This window comes from Aedes albopictus, unplaced genomic scaffold, assembly GCF_035046485.1.
Source record: "Aedes albopictus strain Foshan unplaced genomic scaffold, AalbF5 HiC_scaffold_134, whole genome shotgun sequence".
NCBI classification, from domain to species: domain Eukaryota; kingdom Metazoa; phylum Arthropoda; class Insecta; order Diptera; family Culicidae; genus Aedes; species Aedes albopictus.
This window is the reverse complement of record NW_026916746.1, coordinates 41771-59104: the sequence shown is the minus strand read 5'-3', so window position 1 is coordinate 59104 and position 17334 is coordinate 41771. Positions and strand designations below refer to the sequence as shown.

Below are 17334 nucleotides of genomic sequence, written 5' to 3'. Positions count from 1 at the left end.
CCTTGTGGTAAACTCCGCCCAGTGTTACTGTCCAAAAACATTCCTCATGAAAATTTATACATTTACCAGATCAGTTTGGAGATTTTAAGTTTGAGAACTCCATGTAAGGGTAAACACAGAATTTCATACCTATTGCCAAACAACGATGCTGTAAATAAATCTTTTACATTTTCAGATTTTGTGCAATCGATGGATATAATTCATAGATGCGTCTTTTCCCTCATTAAACAAAAAAAAATATGACGTTTTGTATTTATCAAATTCTATTTTTTTTAATCATCTCTTCGCTACGAGCGTATCTTCGCTGAATACTGCATGCGATAAAAGACTTCAATGCTTGGTTCAAATATAGAAAACGAACCCAAAAATCGACGTTACCTTACTGCTGCATTTTCCTTCTTCGTCTCCTTCGAATTACTACTACGTACACTACCGAAGCAGACTGCTGAAGAATGTTACCTGTCTTACGAAGACAATGATCAGTATGTGCCAGGCGGTTGAATGTGAAAGGTGTGTCTTGAGCGAAGAAATCGTCGTCCTACACTTTCTTAACTTGAGTCATTTTGCTGAGTGAATAATTCTGATATTGAAAATGATTTGTAGTTATCTAGTTGCCAGAAAATGATTTCAATGGAAATTTGAATAAAATGCAATCAGTGTAAAAATATGAGCATTACACGAAGGCGAAGGGATAGTGACGAAAACTGAATACGTTGGCATTTTCTTTCTTCTGTTTCTTGATCTTGGCATACATTCTTTTTCGTTGTATTTATGCGGTTTAAGTGTGTCAGTGAAAACAGGCTTATTGGTGTGAATACGTGGAGGTTTAGTGAATAACTGGAATTACTATTAAACTGGAATTTACAGTTTAGAGAATTAGAAATCGTTAAAGTTTTACGTTGGATTACTACACGAATAACTTAATTATAGAAAATGTATTTTTGAATACGTACATCTCTAATTGCTAGGCTGATCCACACATGCATAAGCTAGAAAGTGCGCCACTATCGGGTGTGAAAAGTGAAAAGTAACGGTGGTCTAATAGCATGCCTTCAATATCACTACCGAATCATTGAACCTGTTTAGTAATAGAATTTGAAATTGTAGTGAATTATAAGCTGAAGTGTATTTTATTGTTTATAGCTGAAAACCTTACATTTCAATGATGATATAGCCACAAAAATATTCGTCTGGATTACATTTTGGAAACCACACAACAACTAATCAATGTAAGTAACGTGTGTCTAAACCTTTAAATAGTAAATGTTTATGAAAACTTCATATTTTGAATACATCAAAATAATTTATTCCGTTCATCTCGCAAACAATTTATCGCTCATCAAGATATTACCCGGAAAGGAGAAATTTCATTTTCCATTGTGTGTTTATTATCATCATACGTAGCATGCAAAGCATTGCTAATCATTTAGATATTCGAAAGTGTATAACACAAGTGACGGACGAACGAATTAAGTTTGGTAGTACATTTAATTCGCACAACTCGGTTGCGCTTTCAGGGATAGAGGATAGATTTTCCAAATTGAAAAGTTCTTAAGCTTGAAGATATGGGATTGGTATAAATACGCGATGTTACACCAAGCATTGATGAGATATTATTGTTTGAGGGTTGGGACAAAGTTATCGATCGCACCCTTTATAACCAAATTTAAAATGTTTAAGGTACATCAGGACAAGGTAAAAAAGCTGGGGCAAGATGAAACGTGAAATTTTGGAAACAATATTTCAATACACTGCCGGTCTACGACCAATTTTCCCATGTAATATGGGAATCCCATATAACATGGGACAATTAGTAGAACGGCAGTACAATTATTAAAAGAATGATGGATTCAAAAACAATGCGTTATGACATGTGTGTAATGGTTATCCGCTGTATGCCGACCGTTTCAACTTTCCCCGGTGAACATTAGTCTCGGCAGAGATTGAAATTGTAAAGCATGCTCCACGAACTTATCTTCTGAGGTCGTGCTGCAATATCCCGCGGTCTTGTGTACATGGTCTTTGGTTAGTTTTTTGGGCGAATTTATTCCCGACTTCCCGTTAAAGGCTGACGATTCGAAACCCATTTATTTTTCTTTCTTTTTAAGCAAACTTACTCACGAAACAAATATTTATAAAAATACGACAGATAATTTTTTTTTTCAACTTCTAGGGTGATTGTTTACTTTTTGTTTAACCTATCGTGGCGTTTTTTATAAACAATTCCAATCAAAGCTGAGGCTCCGAAATACAAGTAAGAGTAATAACTCGATCATAAAAATTATTTACATCACATATTTTGAGGAAAAGAACAATTGAAAAAAATGTGTAAAACCAATGCCGAAAAACAGCACGATTGTGCTGTTCGTCACGAAAGGGATACATAAAATTTACTTTTAGAAAAAAAAAATGAATTATCATTTAAAACGGACTACTTGTCTTGAACTAACAAACGATGTTTATTACTTGCCCAACGCCATTGCCAATAGTCCGTTAGAAGTTACAACAAGTGAACTAAGTCACCAAACAAAAACCAGGACTGTAAAGGGGCTATTAGACTGTTTGTCATCAGGACAAATATTTTCCATTAAAGTCCGACATTTGTTCAAGGTTGCTTTGATTCAAGCTGTGTTGGTTATTTGTTGGGCTTGTTTGGCCAAACATTTGTCACGTCTAATGGGGCCTTAACAGTTAGACGACACGTAAGACCAAAAACGTTCAAATTATTTACCCCCTGAAGAAGACACTAACCCCGTGTCGAAACGTTGGGCAAGTAATAAAAATCGTTTGTTAGTTCAAGACTGAGTAGCCATTTTTAAACGATACAGTCGAGCTTCCAGCAGAAAATAATTTCTACAAACATTAAGGAGATTGATCCATAAACTCGCCAATATCTCGACTGCCATCAATATAACACAAAAACTGTGTTCAGGTGATCGAAAGATACTATATTAAACTTACAACTCATGCAAAAATATTCAATATTGGTTGACTACAACGCGACATTTATATTTTAGTAAATTCCATTTAAAAAAAAGCTATACAAGTCTATTCTTAGCTAAAACTCAAAAAAAATCTGTTCTACTATAGATTTTTTGAAGCGCCATTTTGAAATCAGCACATAATTATGCATGAAAAGTTTTGGTCGTTGATGAAAATTCATGACTTACGTTTAATTTTGTAAACACTCAGAAAATTTTGAATTTTCACAAACGCTAAATGATTCTGAAAGTTGAATCAGCATAATCCAAGTGAGGAAAAAAAATACCATTTGGTGGCAATACTGTTGCCACAGCCTTATACATAATTAACAATAAAGAGCTTTTTGATATCTAGTAGACCATTTTTACACTTGTTTGACAGGCTTGATAATACTGTATACTCTGGACTTCTGAGAGAAAAACAAAAACCCTAAAAGATATTCCGAGTTGGAATGAAATCCTTGCACCCTCAACATTTTCGTACTACCTCGGTTATATGAATTTCCATAACATTCATTACACAACGTTTCTCCAATTGATGATTTTTTTTGTTTTGAGTACTTTTTGAGATGTGTGTAGAGAATCTTGTGTAGGCAAAACCCCAAATAATAGCAAATGTTTGCATAATTTGTGCACCATGCCTTACTTGCATGAAAATCAGGACAGCTCGTTGGTATTATTGCTGTAGAATTTGATTCAACACTAACGATTACCAATTCGAATATTTGACCAACCATTAAGTTGCCCCATCTTTGATGGATTGCAACATGGTACGCACAAAACTGGATTTACAATACCCACTTGGCAATGCGTTCGAACCACAACTTGATCAAAAATCTCACATTCACCACAGCAGCTATGGGAGCGTCTTAATGATCACCCTCGACCGTTTGTATACAGGTATGTCCGCAGCATCTCAAGTAGCGTCGCATACAAATGCAGCCATTTGTATTGTGCCATGAGGAAACTAAATCTCTCGCTGTCGCTTTTCTATTTGTGTTGTTCCATTCGGAAAAGGTTTCGTCGGTGGAGTCGTCACGTTTCCCGTCGATGGAGAATGAAAGTATGCGTTAGAAATTAGTTGTCATTCACTTTTAATATTGCCTAATCGATAAGTGCTATTGGATTGAATTGCATTTTTATGTCTTGTTTGATTTTTACATCCGTGATTTGGATACTTGGCAGGAAATTTGTAAATATATTTGTTAATCTCCTTAGCTAGTTCGTGAGTATTCTTATCAAATGTTTGTCCAAAAAGAAACCAATGGTCAAACATCTTGTTCGACTCGATCGAATTTTAATTAGTGTCGAACTGATGCTGTTTCTTGAGTTCTTTCCTTGTCAAATATTTGACCCTGTGTACGTCAGGCCTTACTTGATCATAATCATCGTCCCGTTAAATAATCACACTTTTTAGATCGAGAAAGGCAGAACAACGATGAATTGTGCACTGTTGTTGGGAGATTTGTACGTGAACTAATACTACAACGTAAGTTTAAATATATTGTAATTATTTACTGTTAAATTAATTATCTTTTAATAAATTGCAGTTTTTGAAGCTGCTTGAAATAGAAGTTGCTCTCAAAAGGGTATTCTAGTTCCGCATGTACCACACGCCCCAATAGTATGTATATAGCATACAATTCGTACGGGTTCTAATACAAGGGGTCAATAATTCCCTAAGAATACTGAACCACCCAAACAATTTGGCACTCATTCTACGTAATAAGCGCTTGAATGTTGTAGTGCAGTGCTCAATTCAATCAGTCGGCCCTCAACATTTTCAACAGCATTTAAATAGACAATGCAAGTCGCTTGGCTAGTTTTAAGGTCAAACGATCACTTCCTCGAGATAATGAGTTTTGAATATGATCACAGTGTACAATCTCCGACATACCTTTGCGTGTAAGAAATATGTTGGTTTGAAAAGATATGTAACATTTGTATCATGTCGTTTGCACTACTAGAAATTCCATACATAACAAAGCGCAACATTTTTTTGTCTCAAGAGCAAACTTATGTGACTCTGACAGATTTTGGACCGCTGAATCCGAATCCGGGCTCGGACTTGCTCCAGCACGTCACAATTTTGAGCTATATCTTAGAGGGTAAAATGTGTGATGTTGGTCTTTTTTAACTGCAAGTCGTGAAGCATGGACATATTTTTTTAAAGCAATCAAAGTGTTAATTTGTCAATTAACATCTAAATTAACGATTTATGCCAAATATTTCGTTCTGCAAATCAAATTTGATATTTTTTAGTATTTTATGGTAGGTACAATATTTGCCATACAAGTCAGCCTCTGAAACTTGCATGCAAGTTCAGTATTAAAGTTGAAATGCTTAAAACTATAAAATTTGATTTGGTAAAACGAAATGTTTTTCATAAACCGTTAATTTAGGTGTTGATTGTCCAATTCATACTCTGATGGCTTTAAATTTCCATGCTTAATGGCTTTCAGTCAAAAAAGCCCAAAATCACACATTTTACCCTATAAATTGAGGTATAGCTCGAAATTATGACGTGCTGGAGCAAATCTAAGCCCGGATTCGGATTCAGTGGCCCAAAATCTGTCAGAGACACATAACTTTGCTTTTGAGACAGATCAAAAAATAATTTTTGTTTCGCTGTGTAATAGACTGTAGAACATGTCCTAAACAACAATGCAAACATGTGGGATTTAGTATGGGCAAAACTCCTTTTTCGCGTGTAGAGGTCGCCCCGGCAAAATTTTGGAAAAATGGTAATTTTTTTACCGTATCAAACTTGTCAAAACATACCCTTTTGAGATTTTCTACAGCTTTATATAGACCCAAATTACTTGGGAAAAATAAATAACGACATGCTTTTTGGGTAACCATTTATAACCAAATTTTTGAATTGACTGTAATTCATCGTTTCTCGATATACCATGGCATTTACGCACCAAAAAGTTTAAAATTTTAAACCAATTCCGAAAAAAGATGGGGTAAGAACTCTTGGCTTCGCCGCTCAAAATTCTGCTCTAATATTCGCCATATAATACATAAAAATGGAATTTGTATGGAGGAGGCGAAGACTACAGCAGTGGCGAAGTCTAGTGTTTTACGTTAGTAAATTTTATGAGAAGAAACTCTGCTAAAGACAGCATGGTGTTCTTTATATCCGTTTTAGAGCTATTCACGATTTACTATTTGAAGAAATTTGAATTCTTAGGTGTTTTTTAATAAATATAATATAACAAACTGTCCAAAAACACACAAAGTAAAAAATCACGTATGCTTAACAAGGTTTTATCTTGATTCTGTTTAGGAATTATGGTGATTTCCTTTATTATTTTTTTGATTTTATTATCCAATCAATTGATACAAAAATCAGCTAGGAAAGAATTCCATAAAAAACTAGCTCTTATGACAAATATTGCAGAGACGAACCAGCCAAGGGCTGAAAGTCCCTTTAATAAAGACAAATCAATCAACCAACAAATATTGATGATGATTAACCTGGGCTTGTTAGGGGAACATCTGTAAATAAAAGAAAATCGGGTTAAGTACGGTTCCTTTGAATTCCACTAAGAATTTGCATCCTTTGACAGATACGTATTTCGACCTCAACTGTAAGGTCGTCTTCAGTGTCTTGTAGTCGAGTCAAGTACAAGACACTGAAGACGACCTTACAGTTGAGGTCGAAATACGTATCTGTCAAAGGATGCAAATTCTTAGTGGAATTCAAAGGAACCGTACTTAACCCGATTTTCTTTTATTCAACAAATATTGTAAGGCCTATGATATTTATTAATATATTTTCCACAAAGTGTTGATGCATATTTTTGCGGTTAGCTTACTTTCCTGTTGGTTTTCTCAATTATATCTGCGCACGCGGACGTCTGAGTCCTGGACCAGTGAAACAACCAGGCAAGTGGCAAAGTGAAAAAAGGCGAATCCGTTGATCCGTCCCAAATTAAAATCGTGACACACGAACACCATCGTACCAATACCAATTTATAATATGTAATAGGTTCCATTTTAAGGCCTTTTTAAAAGTAGAGCATGTCTGTTTTTGACTTTTTTTGACTTGAACTATCCTGTAAACACCGAAAATAAGGTACAGCGGGGTAATTTGAAACGGGTGGGATAAGATGAAACAGTGAGTTAATGTAATGTTATCTAATCTAGATGAACAATTTGATTCACAAGTTTACAGCATTTTCGAATTCGGTAAGCTGGTGATTATTTTTAGTGTAGAATCATGCTATGAATTCGAAAACGTGAATGAAAAAGAAATAACAGTAGAGCGGACTTTCCATGTAAGGCTGTCGATTTGAAATCGATTTTTGTTCTATTTTTAAGCAAAGTTGACCAATGCTCTCATTGACCTGAAATTTTTACTGTAACTGACTGTAACTGTAACATTCAATATTTCATATTTACGTTGCGAAAGATTTTTATTCGATTTTTTCTTACTGAAAAAATACAAATCCTTATTATTTTTTAGAAAGTTTTCCCAAATTGTGAAAAGTGATTGGCCAATATCTCGAATCCCACTATTTTTTCAGATGACCGAAATATACTATATTCAGCTTGTTATTTATGCAATAAGATTGAAAATTGGATAATATCGGATGATCGACATATAGTTCAGTTCATCATCGGATGACGAGCAACCGTATGATATAATCCGAATATAGGATGATGTTCATATTAAAATAAATAAAATAATTACTTACAGTAACCGAAACATGGTCATTCAAAACGAAATATTTTGGTTTCAATGGAAAACGAAATATTTTGGTTTCAATGGTGCTCAAAAACTATCCGCTAATCAGAAGACCTGTCAGATGTGTTTAAAAATTAGTAAGACGCGAAAGTCTATTAAAATCACCATTGCAGTGGCGCAGTACATAATTGAATTCGTAGTTTGCAAATAGCGGCGCAGTCGAATTTTTTTTTGTCGCAAAGCGCTTTTTGCTGAAAATTTGTTCCACAAATTTTGGCCTTGGGGAGAGGGGGGGGGGGGGTGGTTAACCCTAAACCGCCCCCCCCCCCGTGGCTACGCCAGTGCACCATTGATATATGTTTATTAATGAAATGTTGATGAAATAGCTGATATAATTTAACACATACACACACACACACACACACACACACACACACACACACACACACACACACACACACACACACACACACACACACACACACGCACACACACACACACACACACACACACACACACACACACACACACATACACCGCATACCGCAACCATATCCACGGAAGCGGTCTGCATCATAGTGGGAATGATCCCCATAAAAATCGTATTGGAAGAAGACTGCGAATGTTACAACCGCCGAGGAACGACAAGATCTCGCAAGAATGCGAGAGCTGACTCGATGAGAAAGTGGCAGCTGGACTGGGATAGTGCCGCAAACGGAAGATAGACCCATCGGCTCATTCCAAACGTTTCGGTACGGGTGGACAGAAAACACGGAGAAGTTAACTTCCATCTGCCACAGTGCCTGCCAGGCCATGGTTGCTTTAGGAAGTATCTGCACCGATTCGGCCACGCAGAGTCCCCACTTTGCCCGGCCTCTCCGAACGAGGAGGAGACACCGGAGCACGTGGTATTCTACTGCCCACGGTTCATGGCGGAACGTAGCGAGATGCAAGCGAGCAGTGTTGGGAATCTGAACGCGAACAACATCATTACGGAGATGTGCCAGGAGCGCGGTGAATAGGTCAGTTGTGCAAATCATCAGATCAGACCATCAGATCACACACAGTCGACAACAGAGACGAAGTGTGATGTTGCGATCATCGCAGAGTGGTATCAGGTTCCTCCTGAGAACGGCAATTGGGTAGCGGATATAGCAGGATTGGCGGCTATACAAGTTATGGGCAGATTCCCTATAGAGGAAGTGGTGGAAAACTCTTACAAAGGTTTCGTGATCGCCAAAGTTAACGGTGTCTTCGTATGTAGCTGCTATGCGCCTCCAAGATAGACCGAGGAGCATTTCAACCGGATGTTGGATGCACTCACTGACACGCTGGTAGGACGTAGGCCAGTAGTTTTCGGCGGCGATTTCAACACCTGGACCGTTGAGTGGTGCAGCCGGCAAACCAATGCAAGAGGATATAGTCTACTTGAAGCTCTGGCGAAGCTGGACGTAAAGCTGTGCAATGTCGGAACAGTCAGCACATTCCGCAAAGACGGTCGTGAATTCACCATTGACATTACATTCTGTAGTCCATCGTTGATGGAAGACATGGACTGGAGGATGAGTGAGGAGTACTCCCACAGCGACCACCAGGCGATCCTCTACAAGATAGGTTAGAGAGCTCCTACGTCCATACAGAGAACTAGGACTTATGAGCGGAAATGGAAGACGAAGGACTTCGACAAGGAGACTTTTATCGAGGCACTTCGGCCAAATAGCGATGCGGCAAACCTCGACCCAGGGTGGTTGACGGAAGCGCTAGCAACGGCATGTGATGCAGCAATGCCGAGGAAGATTGAACCTAGGAACACTAGACGTCCAGCGTACTGGTGGAATGCGACGCTCAGCACCCTTCGTGCGACTTGCCTCCGAGCTAGGAGACGAGTACAGAGGGCAAGAACTGGGGCCGATAGAGAAGAGCGCAAGGTTGCGTTCCGTGAAGCTAGAGCTGCCTTCAAACGAGCTATCAAGCAGAGCAAGGCGAACTGTTACAAGGAGCTATGTCAGGAAGCCGACGCTAACCCCTGGGGAAATGCCTTGGCCCAACGCTCTGGAACGCAATGTACAACGGTGTGTTAACACTGAAGCTTCCGGCAGGTGTCATTATCGTGGGGTTCGCAGACGACGTTATCTTAGCGGTATCTGGCGAATCAATCGATGAAGTCGAAGTGCTGGTATCGGAGGCAATCGACACAGTCGAAAGGTGGATGAATGAAGTGAAGCTGCAGATAGCCCATCACAAGACAGAAGTGCTCGTAGTCAGTAACCGCAAAGCAGTGCAAAGGTTGGAGATCACGATCGGAGAGGAGAGAATTTCATCGCAGCGCGCGTTGAAGCACCATAGCGTGATGGTCGACGACCGCTTAAACTTTAACGAGCACGTTGACTACGTCTGCGAAAAGGCGGCGAAGGCGGTTAACACAGTAGCGAGGATTATGCCAAATGCGGGCGGCCCAAGAAGCAGTAGGAGGCGCCTCTTGGCAAATGTTGCAACCTCAATACTTAGGTAGGGGAGACTGAGGAGACTTGATCCCTGGGGAGACTTGTTCCCCCCATATTTTCTCGGAATCAAAAACAGTTTTCTTCTAGCATATTTTTTCCAAAACGACATCTTGACAGACGACAATGTTTTGGCTACAATAGTTTTTAATTGTGTATTGCATTATTTTTTAAAGGCCGATGGTTTGTTTTCAGTCTTTCAGAAATCTTTTAGGCAATTCCGAAAAATCTCAATAACTTTGTGAAAATTGAACCAAATCATGTCAAAATTTCACTGCACATAGTACTAAAGTACTACCAAACGTATTTATCCAAATATGACTGTTATATAAACATTTCAATTAATGTAGCAAAGTGTATACAACAGTGACATGGGGAGACTTGATCCCTCGAGGATTACACACACATTATACATGTGAAAAATAAAATTCTATTTGGAAGCCTCTATTTACTCGGAATTCTAGTATATTCAATGATAAAACGTGTTAGAAATTTTTTATTTTAGTACAAACCATGAAAAGGGGCTGTCCATAAACCACGTGGTCATTAGGGGGTTTGGCCAATGACCATTTTGTATGGACAAATAAAAAAAATTGTATGGACTAATGACCACGCAGGGGGGGGGGGGGTTGAAAAGTCCCAAAAAAATGACCACGTGCTTTATGGACAGCCCCAATGGGGGATCAAGTCTCCCCATTTTCAAGATACGGCATATCCTTAACAATTTAAGGAAATCTTATAATTTCAAATACACCGTATGCATCAAAAATGCAAGAAAACTTGAAAAGAAAATGAATAGGAAGCTTCTGGAGTTATTTTCCTTTTAAAATAACCATGTGCTCAAAAGGGGATCAATTTTGACCCATTTTTGAAAAATACATCATAAGACATGCCTCCATAAAAACACAGCTTTGAATTTTTTTTCAGATTACACTAGTTTACAAAATTAAACAAAAGTCGTGAACTTCTGTTAACGACCAAAAATTTTGAAGCACAATTTAGCGCTGATTTCTAAATCGTGCTTCAAAAACTTTTAAGTAGAACAGTTTATGAGTTTTGGCTCAATATCGAGTTTTACGACTTTTTAAAATATGGAATTTAATAAAATTCAAATATCTTGCGTTTTGTTCAACCAATTTTAAATCTTTTTTCATAAATTCAAAGCTGAGTATAATACCATTCGATCATCTGAATGCAGGTTTTGCGTCAGATTGATGAAATTCAAGATATTGGCGAGTTTTGGGGTCGATCTCCTTAAATTTTAGCAAAATTTTCAAAAAATTTATTAGAAATATATTTTTTTTCTGTAAGAAAAAAAAAAACAATTTAAAAATTCTTTCTCAACGTTTGACATATCGTAAGTGGGCGAGTTACAGTAAAAAATTCAGCTCAATCGGAGCATTGGTTACGGAGTATGGGATGAATGAAGTGAGCGACATTGCTTGAAAATAGAACAAAAATCGATTTCAAATCATCAACCTTGTATGGAAAATCGGAAAAAAATCCGCTCTACTGTATTTTTTTTTTCCTTCGCGTTTTCGAACTCAGGGCATGATTCTACACCAAAAACGATTATCAGTTTACCGAGTTCAAAAATGCTGTAAACTAGTGTTATAAAATATTGTACCCCATATTTTTAAATTTCCTTTCAATTGTCTTCATGTTTTGAAAAACAGTGGAGTTCTCTAACAAATTACTTCATTCTCCAAATTTGCATTTGCATAAAGAAGATTTTTAATGATTTCAACATTATTTATCACTAAATACCAAAAATTATCTAACTTTTTATTGCATTCGCTTTCTCAACAAGTTGTCTGAGGAATGCCTTAATCAAAATCTGGGAAAAATCAATAAAGTCATTGCCATAACATTTTTTTTTTCTGAGATCAAGTTTTTTTTTTATTTTTTTAGGTTTTTTATGGAACATCAGAACTACTACACATTTATTTAGCTTTTCTGAACACATTTAAATTGAACTTATTTTATTTTTTCAGCTCATTCGATTCTTCAGATGGCAAGGCTTGTCATACCATAAAAAAGAATGCAGTAAGCATTAATTAAGACATTCGTTTGCTTAACGTTTGTTGCTACTGGTGTTGTTGAGATATTTTGAACAAAAATGTTTGCATTGAGATGGTCCTAATGATGGTTCTTGATCAAATATTCCATTCAAAATTACTCTTACCAATCGAGGAATATCGATACAGTATTTTTTATTGCATTTGGAATTTGAATATTTCATTTGTGAGATTTTGTCCTTTTCAACTAAGCTACATTTTCTGACCACTAGTGCAACTTCGAATTTAAATCATCTGGTTTACAGAGCTCTGTTTTTGAACTTTAACAAAAACATCCACAAGGTCAGTATTATTTGCTTCGTTAGCATGTTAACTATAAGAGCTAGAAGAAACTTTTTTGTATATTGTGAACAAATTACAGTCTATACAAACATCTGTTCATGTTTTGCTGTGGGTTAAACCAGTCAGTGTTGCAAAAATTCATCTCATTCTTTTGAACACTAACCAACAAATCTTTTCAGTCATTTTTTCCTTCTATTCATATTCAAAACTATTTCATTCAATCAGCGCACCTATCAAATGAGATGATTATCCTTGTCAATTGAATAAATTGTCACTCGAATGAGTAGCTGGGCACGAAACACAATAAATCTGCAAAATTCCGCTAGACTGAAAAAATATCGAATGTCGGGACAAAGTCGGGTCAATTTTTTTCGAATGTTGGGCCACTGTAGGACCAACATCGAACAACTATAGAAGATAGTTTTCGCTTTGACACATAGGGTATTTTTCTAATTGTTGCACACCTCATAAGAATAACATGGAGTGTGCAACAATAGGCGAGTTTTTAGCCGTGCAACAATTGGAAAACTACCCTATATACCTCCCTATCTTCGCCAGCAAAAGATGTTGCAGCGGCGACGCTGCGTAATTGCCGCATCTTCTTTGTTGCTTGTTTTATTCCTCTTTTGTTCAACAATTCTCGGGGTTACGGCTATACAGCCTGGATCTGCTGCTGGTTGGGTCATGATTGCGCCCTGATTAACGAATCGAATTCGTTCGTTGCGGCAACTGACATCTGATCAAAATGCCTAGACACACGCTCGCATATTTTCAAAAACGTTCTGTATAGGGTAAAAGCTCCCTTAGTGGAGGTAGTACCAATAGTGGTGGTAGTGCCAATTTAGCACTATTTTGAACAAAAAGCTTGCAAATGACATTTTTAATAGATGCACCATAACTAATTAATAATATTAATTCAGTTTTGTGTTCAGGATTTGCCGAAAAACCTATTTTAAACAATTATTTTCCTTAAATTTTTTGCTCCTTTGCACCTATAGTGGTGGTAGTGTTCCCAGGCCCGGATTTAAGGGGGGGCAATGGGGGCAAGTGCCCCGGGCCCCCCGTTTGAGGGGGCCCCCCAAGATTCCTGAAGCACTATATGTATTTTGTTCAACGAACTCATGTCCTAGAGTAATTGTAATTGAGTTACCAAAAGTATCGAGATTATTTTATAATCTGAAATTTTACTTGAGAGTAAATCGAAATCCTAAACTACATGATTTTTGGTGCACTGACACTATTTTTAGAATAGATTTACATTTTTTTTTGATATTTTCTACAATATGAGCTGCCATTCTAAAACCATAAAACTGTTTTGTCAATTTATTTATAAATGCAAAACAATTGAAATTAAAAAAAAAACAACAACAACTAAACGATTCAATTGTTTCTCCAGAGAGGTATACAATATTCAACAATTGGATAGAAAGAACTTTCTTGTTTATTTTGGCGTCCACGAGTTTCTCAAAAACCTCTTGAAAGTTTGCATTGAGTTCCGTAAAAAAATGAAAAACGTTTCTTAACCAAACCAAAGATTATTTTTTAAGAGTAATCTTAACGATGTTTGAGTATCAGTAAAAATGTCATTTCATTGATAGTTTAACAATTCAATCACTTATTTGACAATGATTGTGCATGCTTCTGTTCATTATACGATTATATTCTAAAAACACCTACTTAATACCCATCTGGCTCAGTTCGTTGTGGACGGATGTTTTTTTATGGGAAAGATATGATAATTATTAAAAGAGATGTTTAGGAAATTCTGATCAGTTTTGGAAACCTAAAACATCTCGGAGCAATGGTTTTACATATCTATATTTTGGGTCTCACCGACGTTTTGAGAATTTATTGCTACAGTTGCCCCCTAAAGACCTAACTTTTTTCATTATAAGTCTTGAAGTACTCGTATAATATTGCAATCGCAAAAAACCAGTAAAAATTTAAAAAATACGAATTACACAACATTGACAAAAAAAAAACAAATATAAGGTTTACATCTTTAAAATCTTGCTTTTGGGGGCCTACTCTAAAAAGTTTGCCCCGGGCCCCCCGAAGCCTAAATCCGGCACTGTGTGTTCCTATAGTGGTGGGTCCCATAAGAATTCAATGGGATGCGCCACTATAGGAACCAATGTTAAATTTTACCTCCATAATAAGAACCGTGTACCTATAGTTGGTGCAAGTGATTTATTAGCAAAACCCGAAATAAACAATGGTTTTTACATTTTTCCTAGCAAATTTAAGTGAAAAACTACCGATTAACGTTTTCAGATTTTTTATTTTGTGGTATTATTAATTTTATTCAATTATTTTTCTACAAGGAGCTACTAATAGCACCACTATTGGTACATTTACCCTAAAGGAGCACCGATGCAACGGCGGTCAGAAGTCAAACTGGATTTGACATCTATTTTAACATTGACAGTGCTTTTTAGTTAGGTTTTGCCCCAACCAGTGAACATCAAACCCATCTATCGAGCCACCAACGAACGAATCGGGAAGTACCTCAAATTGGCCAAAGTGGATTTTCAAGTTCACGGTGGATCTTCGATTTTTTTACGTTCCCACTGGAACTTGGCCTGCTTCTCTTCAACTCAGTGTTCTTTGAGCATTTGCACAGTTATTAATTGAAGAGCTTTTTTGTCTGCCAATGTATGAATTTGTGTATTTTGAGGAAAGTACAGGGTGTCGGGGCATTTGGCCGAACGCCGGTTGGTCGAATGCCGTTTGGCCGAACGCCATTTGGCCGAAATGGTCATTTGGCCGAAATATTTTTGACCGAATGCCGATTGGTCGAAAAATGAATAATGAATTAAAGTTTCAATGCCAACTAATTCCTCAATGTCAAAACTAGAAAGAATAGCCTATGATTAAAAAAAGGAGATATTTCTTAGAATGTCATAAAAAAGCCTATGAATTCTTTAGATCACGATTTGGACAAACGGCCCTCGGCCAAACGACCATTCGGCCAGATGGCATTCGGCGAAATGGCGTTCGGCCAAACGACATGTGACCAAACGGTATTCGGCCAAATGGCCGGACACCAAAGTACAGTGATACACTATGCCCAGAGATGTCGAGAAAAGCTCTCGCCCGGAACCGGAATCGAACTCGCTGTCTCCGGATTGGCGATTCAAAGCCTTATCCACAATGCTCACTGGAGACCCCATGGTCGTATTCATTAATACTTAAAACTGTACTCAAATTGTAATAAAATAGTTTCCTTTAAAATATTTCAGCATTCTTGCACCCTGTTTCGCCATAGTATACCAGTTATGGCAAATCCAAAAAGGAATGAATGCAAATAGTGCCAATGTGGAACCAAAATTGAAAAATATGTCTATATCTGTTGAAGTTTTCCTATTCAACAGGAAAAACGATTTTTCGTACACACCAGGAAAAAACGAACATTGTCACGGTGTATGTGACAAATAACATTATCTAAGTAAAATTTAGTATCGCTAAGTCATCCACCAAATGAGAGCCAAGGGTCTCTCCTTTAGTTCAGTGCTAAGAAGAAAAAGGTCTATCGGAGAGTCTAGAACAATTTTTATTTTTCTCATGATTTCTAGAACAAATTTTCAAGAAATACTCATTTTTGGGTACTTTTCACCCAAACTTTGTTTGAGTAAATAGCCTCCGATAGAGTATTTCTCGCTTAGCACCAAATCAAAAGAAGGACCCATAGCTTTCATTTGGTGGGTTACATAACGATATTGATTTAAAAAACTATTCTTCTACCATATACACCGTTATTACTCAACAGTCTTCATAAAACATCTATTAAACAAAAAGAAAATAAAGTCGTTTCCTCGTTAAACGGGTCATGTAACCTTCAAAACGTAGTACTAGATTTTTTTTGCGTTTCTTTTGTTGTTGTAGTAATACAACAATTGTATAATTATTTTCGATACAAGTACTGGGGGCAAAAGCTCGCATTGTGCAAGGCAAAAGTTTGCACATGATAAAGGATAGTTTATTCTTGTGAAGCTCATTTATTTCATGTTAGATCATGATCATCATTTCACTCTAGCCATGGAATATGTTTCATGCTACTCAAACTCAAGAAATTACACCCAAACTGGAGCATGACCTGGTTTTCAGCTTTTGCACAAATAGGCGAATACAATGATTGTCTTATGATTGAACATCTTCCAAACTCACTTTAAACCCTCTGTTGGAACGATTTGAAGGTGAACATTACAAATATGTACATATACCGTCGATGGGGGTGACAATGGGTCTGGGGGTGAGATTGGGTCAAAACGGAGAAACATAAAATTTGAAATAGCTCATCAAATATCGCTAATTTATGTTGAAAACTTTATATTATTTCAAAGAGGAGATGTTTTTGCACGTCATGATGCAATAATGGATTTTTGTTAAATTTATGGCTAAACTTATATGATAAAACTACTGGTGAATCACTCTGAAAAAATTTCTCCATCGTAATGTTTCACACGAGTACCTAAGCATAAATTTTCTTATAAGTGGTTAGCTGTAGGTATTACCTGGTCGATGCAATGAAAAACGCGGGCTGTCAATGCTCTTTTTATTTAAAAATTCAATATTTTCGACCCAATGTCTAAATATTAAGAATGGGGGTGAGATTGGGTCAGGCAAGTTATCGAGTGCACATAACCTTAACTAAAAATTCAACTTGTTATCCAGTCCCCATTTGACGTTAGAGTGGTGCCATGTTTACCGTATCTTCATAAAAGCCCACTTTTCTTCGCAAATATGTCTTAGAAGTGGCAAGCGGGAGTGTTCATACGTTTAGTGCCCTTATTAAT

At 37.0% G+C, this 17334-nt stretch overlaps 1 protein-coding gene across 2 annotated transcripts in view; it reads left to right on the top strand.

Annotated features, from left to right (window-relative positions):
• Nucleotides 1–453: 453 nt before the first annotated feature.
• The window catches only part of LOC109403746 (sushi, von Willebrand factor type A, EGF and pentraxin domain-containing protein 1), a gene marked incomplete at its 3' end in the record, with an annotated part of 57432 nt that continues 40551 nt past the window's right edge, over nt 454–17334 (top strand). The window contains 2 exon segments of one of the 2 annotated variants that reach the window (XM_062843286.1): nt 454–510; nt 1144–1229. 2 annotated transcript variants of the gene reach the window in all.